At 46.2% G+C, this 11,256-nt stretch overlaps 1 protein-coding gene across 2 annotated transcripts in view; it reads right to left on the bottom strand.

Annotated features, from left to right (window-relative positions):
• NUP50 (nucleoporin 50) overlaps nucleotides 1-3,137 on the bottom strand; it is a 46,541-nt gene extending 43,404 nt beyond the window's left edge. The window contains exon 1 of one of the 2 annotated variants that reach the window (XM_077469364.1): nucleotides 2,972-3,137. The gene's annotated coding sequence lies outside the window, so the exon portion shown is untranslated. The remainder of the gene's footprint in view (nucleotides 1-2,971) is intronic. The other variant, XM_077469365.1, reaches the window with a different exon arrangement.
• Nucleotides 3,138-11,256: the final 8,119 nt, after the last annotated feature.

An 11,256-nucleotide genomic window follows, 5' to 3' on the forward strand; every position in this document is an offset into this window, starting at 1 on the left:
TAGTTTTCCTGGCCTGTGGGAGCAAGGTACTCTTCCCACCTATGACATTCTTAATAAGGTCATCCAAACGAGGCTTCAAAGAGAAGCCACTGACCAAGGAAGGGTAGATCCGGCAAGGCTTTTTTTTTTTTTTTTTTTTTTTTAAGATGCCTGGTCTGCAGACCAACATTTTAGCCAAATCAAGCGCCGTAGCACCACTACTGACACTGAAGCCCTGGAGAGCAAAGGAAGCGTATCCAGGGCCGTGTCACAAACGTAGTTGTGGCCGTGCACTAACTGGTCTGCTAGTTCCTCGCAGACAGGAGTAGCCTGCTGCTTCTCCAATTCACAGTGCAAAAGTTTTGCCCATTCAGTAAGTGTCTGCGACACAAGTGCTGTGGCCAGTACCGGTCATATTGCTGCCCCTACAACCGTAAACAAGGAACGGGCCACTGCCTCGGCCTTCCTGTCAGTAGGGTCCTTAAATGCAGGAGTCCCCTCTACCGGGATCGTGGTTACTTTGTTTAACCTGGATACTGGGGGGTCCACGACCAGAGGAGCCGACCATTTTTTTAAGCAGGCTCTCCTCAAAGGGGTAGCGCACCGCCATTCTTTTAGGGACCGAAAAGGTCCATTGCAGGCTTCCCCATTCCTTGTATATGAACTTATCGAAGTCAGATCGCCGGAAACACCTTAGGTGTACGGGCTGGCTTGTGAGACCCAAAGGGAACCGCTACTTCAGCAGAGGAACCTGCTGTATCCTGAATTTCCAGGGTATCACACACAGCTCCAACTAGTGCTTTGTCCTGCGTGGACCTCGATGGGGAATCATCCTCTCTGTCTGGCCCTGGTCAGCTTCATCTGAAACAAAACAGCAGGGGCCAGCAGTCTCAGCGGGGCCCGAGTCTGAGCTCTCCCCGGAGGGGGGGGGGGGGGCACAGGGGCTGCTTTTTACCACCTTTGCGAAAAAAAACTGAGCTGCAGGAAGCAGGCTGAGGGGTTATTACCAGAGGGACTGCCCCCTGGTCGGAACTGTAAAGCTTTGTTTTTTCACATGTATTACGTGTTCTGCCACTCCTCTCCTGAAGATGGTGTAATAACACTACAGTCAAGATTACTAGAGCTGTGTTCGTCAATGAACAAAAGAGAAAATTGCATTTGAAAGACCGCTGCACAAATACAGTGTGACATAAAATATTGAACAACCACCATTTTATTCAATAGGGTGTCTGCTAATTATATATATATATATATATATATATATATATATATATATATATATATATATATATATATATATATATATACACATATACACACACACACAGGTACGTTTGGGGGGTGGTTAAGTTCAACTTGAAACAAAAAAATGTCAGAAAAAAGTTAAGGGCCAAGACCAGATGCAGTTCCATTTTTTTCTGCACCAATACAGTCAGTTCCGGTCAGTTTCCACACCAGAAACGGACTGCATGGTGTGAACTAGAGCCATTGGAATACATGGAAAACACTGGGCATGCATTTTTTAGTGCAGAAAAAAAAAAATGAACACGGAACGGAACCGCATCTGGTGTGAACTGGCCCTTAGTGTTTAAACTTTTTTCAATTACAAATTCTATTCCATTGAAAAATTGTTGCAATGTTTATACTCAAGTTCAATTGATAAAGAATGTTTTGATTCTTGGCAGACTGCCCAGGTTTTCTTTTCCTTTCTTTGGACAGCTGTGGCTTTAGAAGAGTAGAGAATTCTTTGCATAGAAAGAATCGGGAAACATTTTAGTCACGATCGCTATAACGATTCTTGACGATTAATCGTGCAGCTCTAGTTCACATGTAACAAAAATTTTAGTCTGCACATGCAGGTTTTGTCTAACGAAAAAGCGAAAGTCTGTCAAAAATCAGCAGACAGCTCGTCGCAGAAATTTTTTTTCCATCCGATTTTCGTATCGTGCGTATGGGCATTAAGAATCCTGGCAGCTAACCCACAGGAACTCTATAAAAGCGCTGCACCCGCAGTGTGGGTAAACCACAGGACAGTGCCTGCATACCAAACGCCAGACACCATATGTGGGGGAGTGCCCCGTATACCAGACACCGTACGTGGGGGAGTGGGATACAGTGACGTATACCGGACAGCAGACATCTTCCATGTGGGGGGGGGGGGGTTGTTGGGTGGACGACAGCACCGTATACCGGACTCCAGACACCGTACGTGGGGGGGGGTGCATGCGTCCGTATACCGGGCGGCAGACACCGTGTGCGGGGGGGGGGGGGGGGGGCGCGACAACAGCGCCATATACCGGATTCCAGACACCGTACCGGGGGGGTGTGGCAACGGCGCCCGTATACCAGACGACGCCAGACACCGTACGGGGGGTGTGCAGCATCCGTATATGGGGAACAGTGCCTGTATACCGACACCACACTCTGTATAATGAGCAGACATTTTATTAGCCATTGTGTACAATGTCTGCTCTTATTAGACAGTCACTGGTCAGTGTGTCTGCTCTCCATATACAGGCATTAGTCACCACCACAGATTACTTCTCAATATTTTGGCACTAATCATCCTGTAAAGGGTGTGCTCTAATCACACAGGCACAGATCACCACATAAAGCGTTTGCTGCAATTATATAAGCACTAGTCACCGTGTACATGGTCTGCTTTTATTATAATGGGTACTGATATACATAATGAGCAGTGCCTATAGAATTACAGCACAGTGGCAACCTAGTTAGAGCACATATCATACAGGGGCCCAGTGACAGTATAATGAGAGCACGTAGTGACCGGTGACAGTTCCGTTAGAGCACATATCATGGGGGGGGGGGAGGCAGTGACCGAATAACCAGAGCACATGCGGTCTCCCTCCCCAGTGACACAGGTGAGGCCTACGATCTCCCGCCACTTCCGCGCCGCACTCAAGCGAGGCCTGGGTCTCTATTCCCGTCACCCACATAGCTACTACGAGACTAGGACCTCTTCCCTGCCTACCTGTCAGGACCTACACATCACCACTTCAACCGGCGGAACGACCCGGGCGGGAAACCGCTTCTCGCAGGCACAGATAAGGGTCAGCGCGCATGCTCCTCCGCTAACGGCCGGAGAAGGGGAGGGACTTGTTGCCAGGAGCGACTCCCCATTCACGGCAAGGAATGGTACAGTGAGCATGCGCGAAATCCTACCGCCCAATGGCGAGGGAGCTGACATCATCCAGAGGTTTCATTGATAAGGCCGGGAAAGGAGCGCGCGTGCGCAGCCCCTTACGTTCTGCTGGAATGTGTGACGTTCTGACTTCCTGTACAGGAGCCAATCAGATTCCAAGCTTCACATAGTTCTTATGTCAGCTTCTAAAAAGTTGTAAATGAGAGTTCTGCTCTCAATTCAGTACATTGTTTGGAATCCTAGTTTACCCACTTAAAGACAGAGACTCTTTTTGAAACTTACCCTTATAAATCTCAATAGGCAATGTTTAAAATTTCTACAGGTTATCAGTTTTGAATTAAAGAGCAGGTCTAGGGCTAGAATTATTGCTTTTGCTCTACCAATCACGGCTATACCTCATATGTGTGGTTTGAACACCATTTTCATATGCCGGGCGCTACTCACGTATACGTTCACTTCTGCACGCAAGCTCGTCAGGTCGGGGTGCATTTAAAAAAAAAATTCTTATTTATTTTACTTTTTATTTTTACATTGTTTTTTTTTTTTTAAAATGTTTGGGTCACTTTTATTCCTATTACAAGGAATGTAAACATCCCTTGTAATAGAAAAAAAAGCATGACAGGACCGCTTAACCACTTCAATACCGGTGTGGTAAAAAATTCTTCGACTTACGCAGAACCTCGACTGCATCACTTCTGGTGAAGCTATGTCCACTGCACATGCGCGGCTTCACCGTGGCTATATCGCGCATGCGCAGACTCTCCTTTCAGGCTGGATTCACACCTATGCATTTTTAGTGCTTTTTTGCATTTTGCAGATTTGCACTACAGAACGTGTTCCATGGGTAACCATGTTAAATGGGCTGTAGTGCAAATCTGCAAAAATGCAAAAAGCACTAAAACTGCATAGGTGTGAATCCAGCCTCAGTTGAGGAAAATTTTAGACTCAAGCGGGCGGACGGATGTGGTGTGACTAATTACATCATCGTCAGCACTGCCTCCAGCCCCGTCTCTGTCTATATTAATGTGAGCAAGGTCCAGAGAAAATATAGAGCTGCCCCACCCCCTAGCCTGCTCTGCTGAAGGAGGCGTGCCCATTTACAACATAGCACTGTCTATATCAATGTGAGCAAGGTCGAGAGAAAATATAAAGCTCCAGCCCCGCCCCGCACCTAGCCTGCTTTGCTGAAGGGGGACAGGCCTGTGTGTATGTCAATGGCAGGTCCAGGAAAAATAGAGCTGTGCCGGAGGGAGGGGCCAAACCTTTGCAAAGAAGAAATTCCTCATCAATATGAGCATCCACACTGCATGATGTACATAATGTGAAGGGCTGTGCAATCTGTTCAGGAACGAAAACAGCAGCCTGACACACGGAGCCTCCGCTTGCACAAATCTGTCTGTGCACAGCCCTGCAAAATACATATACGGGAGGTCAAAATTATACAGCAGTGAGAGTGGCGGCTGATGCCCAACATTTAGCAATGTTGATGGGCAGGTTTGGTGGATTGTAACATTGAACTACCCGCCCTTATCACCGGCCCATCTCTGGGCAATTTGTAGGCACACCGCCCCCTGCAGAGTTATATTGGGATAGCATTGGAAACGTGTGACAGAATGTAGTATTAAGTGAGCAGGCGCCGTGTAGAGCTGATGAACAGCTGTTAATCTTCGAAGACTTTCGGCGTCTCGTTTGTCCTCCATAATGCGCAAGCGATGCACCTGCGCAGTACAGGGCGGACACTATCCGATGGGGGACATTTCTCGACAGGACACTGGCAAGAAGATTTTAGAGGCGAATTGATATACAATCTCTCTTCTGCCTCCTCAGCCAATGGAAAACACTGTACCCAGCCACCTTCTTTGACTTTTAAGAAGAGGAGATGTCAGCAGCTGAATTGAAGAGGGAGAGAGAGGACAGCCTGCTATGAGGACACACTGGAAGAAGCAGACAGATTCCTCAGCCCCAGCACTGACAGACAGTGAGTTGTATTTCCCTGCACTGCTGCCAGCATGGAGCTCCAGAGAACAAAATCGTTCATCAAATCCCTCCAGGCTTGTATACTGACACCAGCAAGACCTGTGATAAAGATTGTCTGTGGGGCATACAGAACACAGACAGCCTGTATTCCTCTCTGCCAGCACAAGTCATATGGTACTTACAGAGACTCTGACAGGGACAAAATAATCTGGGATGTCTGAGAGTTCTGTCCATCCATCCATCCATCCATTCATCATCTTTAACATAAATGTAGCTGGTGTCACAATACAAGAAGAATGTACCTGTCACCAGCCCATCAGAGTAACCGAGTACCTGTCACCAGCCCATCAGAGTACCCGAGTACCTATCTGCAGCCCATGGAATAGAATATACATTGGGGTGTTTGCTTTGCAAAATAGGGTAATTTTGTGGGTAATTCCATTGTCCTGGTGCTCAAGGCCCTTCAAAAGTGTGATAGGTAGTGACCTGGTAAATGGAATAGCCATTTATTTATCAAACATTTAGTTATGATTATAAAAACATGTATTTTGGTTAAGCAGATATACTTGTTACAAAGGCCCAGGATCTATGTAGAAGCTGTTTGTGTTTGTGGTCAAATGCCATTCATACCTCCAGCTGTGAAAAGGCATTTCCCCAGAGAACTCTGGAAGTGGTGTATAGGTGCTAAATGACCATCTGTTTATCAATGTAAATAACCAACAAATTGATTAGGACTTCAAAAGAGTCCAGGTGCCAAGTCGCCAAGGTGCCACCCCCTTCAGAATGTTTAAATTGTATCACAGGGTTCTCTGTCATTTCAGAACAATATATTGTGTCACCATGTACTGGTTGTTCTCCCTGCTTGTGGCTAGCTACAAGCTTGAAATATTAAATACATCTTGTTGAATGTGGTTCAGCAGTCAAAATGTTATTGGAAACCCCTAAGTTCTGGGATTTCCCTATCAATTGGTCCTTCAAGGCCGGAAATGATAACTTTAGAGACATTTCTAAGAGGTGGAACAACACAAGCTGGGAATTCAATTCTGCTGGTCAAGGTAAGCTAACTTTTTGCTTTGAACAGGAACAAACTCTGGACTGCCGTACTCTTGAAGAAAACGCCTTTCTTTAAAAAAAAAAAAAATTCACATCAAAAAACAACTTTTTGCTTACTGTGATTTCCCCTCGTGCTGTGACTATTTCTGTAAATTGGTGTCATGGAGTACTCTTTCAAAGAACCTTGCCTAATGAATTTTGTTATTTTTATGTTTCTTTTTACTTTCAATGCTATCTGTACTTATTACTGTCCTTGCATGCATGTATGTGAATGGCTTGCCCTATTTCAGGTGCAATGTGTGCTTAGCTAGGATTTTTACAGTTCCTGAGTCTGTGGTGACCAGCCAGGTCAGAAATCAGGTCTTCGGACTCAAGGTATCATTCATAAGCTGTGGCTAATAAGGTACTATGTGTGGTAAGCCCCTGGTTTATTGCTAAGGGTGACAGGCTGCTTAAAAAAAGATCGCTGCTTGAATCCTTACTACCAGTTTCGAATTTTGAAACAAAAAATTCAATTTTCCTTTTCTCACCTGCGTAGTTCTCCATAAAACTGCACAATAAGCAGAAGTACTGTCCCCCCTATTCTGCAGTGTCTATAAATTTATGGAGGGAAGCAGAACTGCCAGATTCTATACTCTAGAATTTTCTCCTATTGAGATTTTTTTTGTTACTGTACTGCACAGTTTGTTGGCATATGTGTGTTGTGTGTGTCCTGCATGAGTGGCTTATCTAAGGGAGTGCTTTTTACATTCCTGAACTGTTTTAATCTGTCTGTGTGACCCCATTCAGCTTATGTAACTGAACCCCTATTCGGTTGTACCTGTCATATGTGCTGCCATATATTTTTCTATTTAGAAAGGAGCGTGTTTTTACATCTTAAATCCAGAGTTTCTTTTGTAGCAGCTTTTTAGCAACTTCTGTGACAGAACCCCCTTCCCTCCCTTCCTTGGTCTGTGTGACTCAGGGCTCAGTGTGCGTGTCTGGACTCAGCCTATGTGGCTGAGTTGTCAGTTCCTGCTATTATTAAGTAATTTGTGTCTGTGTGGCCATTGAATTTAATAATAGATGAATTCTTAAAGTGGTGTTGCCACCAAAAAATGAAAAGCTGCTTAAAATTAATAAAAAAAATAAAAATAAAAATAATTGGCAAAAAAAATTTTTTTTACTCACCTCTAAATACCGGTTGCTAGGGGGTCCCTCGTAGTCTGCCTTCTTCATTGCCCGGGCTGGTGACATCACTTCCCCTTGCGCCACACATTCACCTGGGACCTGTCACGTGTCCCAGGTGACTGTACGCAGTGGGTGCCCGGCTGTGAAGCCACAGCCGGGTGCCCACAGTATGCATGACGGCGCCGCGAGCGGAGCGGGGAACGAGGGGGGGCTTCGTTCCCCCGCATCGCTGGACCCTGGGGCAGGTAAGTGTCCGATTATTAAAAGCCAGCAGCTGCAGTATTTGTAGCTGCTGACTTTTATTTTTATTTTTTTAAGGGGTACCCCACTTTAAGGAAGTTTCACCACCGTGTGAGATGGGGAATTGTACCACCGAGTACACCCCAGATTGGTATCTGTGTGATCCCACCGGGATCTTCTCCTGGACTGCCAAAGATTCACTTTGGGAATAGGAGTGGTCGAGTCCCTCAAGAAATGGAACCAAGGCACACAGGCGTTTTGTACCACTAGAAGGCTAAAACAAATGACAAAAAAATGTTGAAAAAAGGAAATAAAAGAAACTTATTGTACTGTATATGAATATGAACCTAATAACAACATTGCTAAAATAACTGCAAGAACATTATATCCTACCACCCAGCGTACTTATAATGACCTAAGTAGACATGCTTTAGAGCCCATTGTAGATGAGTGAACTTATAAAAAAAAAAAAAAAAGGAGGGAAAGTGCAGTTTTATTAGAGAAATGTGCTAATATTTTTGTCTACAGCGTGTAGTTGGCTAAGTGTGAGAGTTATGTTTGTTGTATATATAGCACCGGCTCCTGACGAGCATGCGCTATATGTTTTTTAAATTTAATATTTCCTAAAACCACAGTTGGGTTTTAGGGTTGATTATGCCAAATTATGGTTTCAGTGCCAGTCTGGTTGGATTGCACTGGGTTCTCCTTGGCCACGGGTGTCGCTGTTACCGCTGGCAAGTGGGAGAACGCAGTCTGGCTGGGCGTATTGAGTGCCATCCTTTCTCGGGAACCAGCCCAGTGGGAGTGTCATCCTGCTGTGCACTATGGGAGGTGGTATTTAAGGTGCTGACATCACGTGCTTCGGAGTTCCGGTCCAGAAGATCCTTCTGTCTGCTTGGTCCTGGTCCTCCTGACTAGCCCCTGGTCCTCATGGCCTAGGGTGCGGATCCATCAAATTCCAAGTCTCGGGGCTGGATAGCCAAGGCAAAGTAACTGAGAGGAGGATTTAAAGGTGCCGCCTCATCTGAGGAGAGGCCCAGCAACTGGAGAAGCACCCAGGGGAGGACTCTTCGGGAGAAGGCCATGGATAAGACTGGCTTCTCAGAAAGAGCCTGGAGGCTCAGTTGAAGGACACTAAATGGATCTACACTCATACGGTATCGCTGGACCGGCTGCAAGATACTGGTACCGTATGATAGCTCTCTAAATGTATCTATATCCCTCAATTACATTCAAGTCTGTGGCAGAGACTTTTTTCACAAGTGTTCTACATCCAAGTCTGTGGCAGAGACTTTGTTACAGTGTTCCACCTTCAAGTCTGTGGCAGAGACTTTTGCTTTACTTAACACTCTATCGGCTGCTAGGCTTAGTGAGAGAAGGCCTATCAGTAGGGATGAGCTTCGTGTTCGAGTCGAACGTACGTTCGACTCGAACATTGGCTGTTCGGGCGTTCGGCGAATTCGGAACCTTTGGGCCGTTTGCGTCAAAATTCGAGTGACGCGCGCGCGGACCACAATGCACTGCGGTGGCGCAGTGCATTGCTGCCCCATGATTGGCCAAGCATGCACTGTGACCCCGCATGCTTGGCCAATCGCAGCGCCGGCAGCGAGGAGAGCCATGATTGGCCACAGGCATCCTGCCTGTGGCCAATCAAAGCTCAGGCTGTGTAGTGCACGCCCCACACTATATAAGGCCGCCTTTGAGGCGGCTTCGTGTAGTGTGTTACTTAGCATCTGAAGCAGTGGGTGTTCTGTGTACCTTCAACACAGTACACACCAATCGTTTTTGGCTGATTTCCTATCTTGCTGCTGTGTAGTGGTTGTTGTCTGTGCCCTGACCGCAGTATACACCACTATATTCACCTCACCTATATAGCTAGTGATCTAGCTTTAACCACTTAACAACTGCCCATTGCCGATTAACGGCTTCAGGGGGGTTGTTTAACTCTGAGAGGCCGTTAATTAACGGCCTCCCAGAATTCTGCTCTCGCGTGCCCCGAGGTGTGCGCACTCGAGAGCATCCGTGACCGCCGGGTCGCATCACGGATCACGGTAAACGGCCGCTCATAGAGGCCGTTTACCACGTGATTGCTCCGTCAAATGACGGAGTGATCACTTGGAAACAAACCGGTGTCATGTTATGACGCCTGTTCCTCCCTCCCCTCTCTGTACCGATCGGTACAGCGGAGGGGAAAGAGATCGGTGTCAGCAGCGATGTGGGCTGCAGCTGCAGTGCCCACATCGCTGCTCACCGAATTTAACCCCTCAATTCCCTGCCAATACTCTGCAATACCAGTGCATACTCTGCAGTACCCTGCCATTACTCTGCAGTACCCCGCCATTACTCTGCAGTGCAGTACCCTGCCATTACTCTGCAGTGCAGTACCCTGCCATTACTCTGCAGTACCCCCCATTACTCTGCAGTAACCCCCATTACTCTGCAGTACCCCCCAATACTCTGCAGTACCCGCCATTACTCTGCAGTACCCGCCATTACTCTGCAGTACCCCCAATACTCTGCAGTACCCTGCCATTACTCTGTAGTACCCCCCAATACTCTGCAGTACCCTGCTATTACTCTGTAGTACCCCGCCAATACCCCGTCAATACTCTGTAATACCCTGCCATAAATTGCCATACCCAGCCATACTCAGAGATACCCAGCCATACTCGGTGATACCCTGAAATACCCAGCCATAGACGCCCCCCACCCCTCACCGCCCTCCGGTGCTTCTACCAACTCGCCAGTACGATCAAAGCCAGAATCTTTTTTTTATTTTTTATTTCAGGCTTCCCAGCCTAGAGGTGAGATGTGGGGTCATATTGACCCCCCAGATTTCACTGTAAAGAGGACCTGTCACCCCATATTCCTATTACAAGGGATGTTTACATTTCTTGTAATAGGAATAAAAGTGATCAAAAATATATTTTTGGGGAAAAAAATGTCAAACTAACATAAATAAAGTAAAATGAACAATAAAAAAATAAAATAAAAATTAAAGCGCCCATGTCCCCATGTGCTCGCATGTGCCACACATGTGAGGTATCGCCGAGAATGTTAGAGCGAGAGCAATAATTCTAGTCCTAGACCTCCTCTGCAACTCAAAACATGTAACCAGTAAAAAAAAAATTAAAGCGTCGCCTATGGGGATTTTTTAAGTAGCGACGTTTGGCGCCATTCCACGGGCATGTGCAATTTTGAAGAGTGACATGTTTGATATCTATTTACTCAGCATAACTTCATCTTTCACTTTATGCAAACATTGGGCTAACAAGTGGTTAATAATAGAGCTTGCAGTCAGTAGTGTTAGGAGTGCGTTAGGAGTCAGTAGTGTTAGGAGTGCGTGCTGTCTGCGTGCTCTGTACCCAGTACATACCGCTATAATATAGGGCAGGCCCCTACTTTCAAACATCCAACTTACAAACATCTCCTACTCGCAAACGCAAGGAGACAGCAGCAAGTGAGATGAAAAAAGATGGACGACAAAACAAATTATACAGGGGTGATAACCCTTCCCTATGTTTTCCAAAAAGCTTAAAGATAGTTTTTTTGACTGGAGCTACACTTTAAAAATGTACCGGTTGAAAATGACAAACAGATTCAACTTAACACAACAAACCTACACAGTCCCTGTCTTGTTTGCACCGCCTGTATACTGCTGTTCTGAGTATATA

Source organism: Lithobates pipiens, unplaced genomic scaffold, assembly GCF_037356315.1.
Source record: "Lithobates pipiens isolate NorthernLeopardFrog02 unplaced genomic scaffold, aLitPip1_a1.2 Scaffold_8, whole genome shotgun sequence".
NCBI classification, from domain to species: Eukaryota; Metazoa; Chordata; class Amphibia; order Anura; family Ranidae; genus Lithobates; species Lithobates pipiens.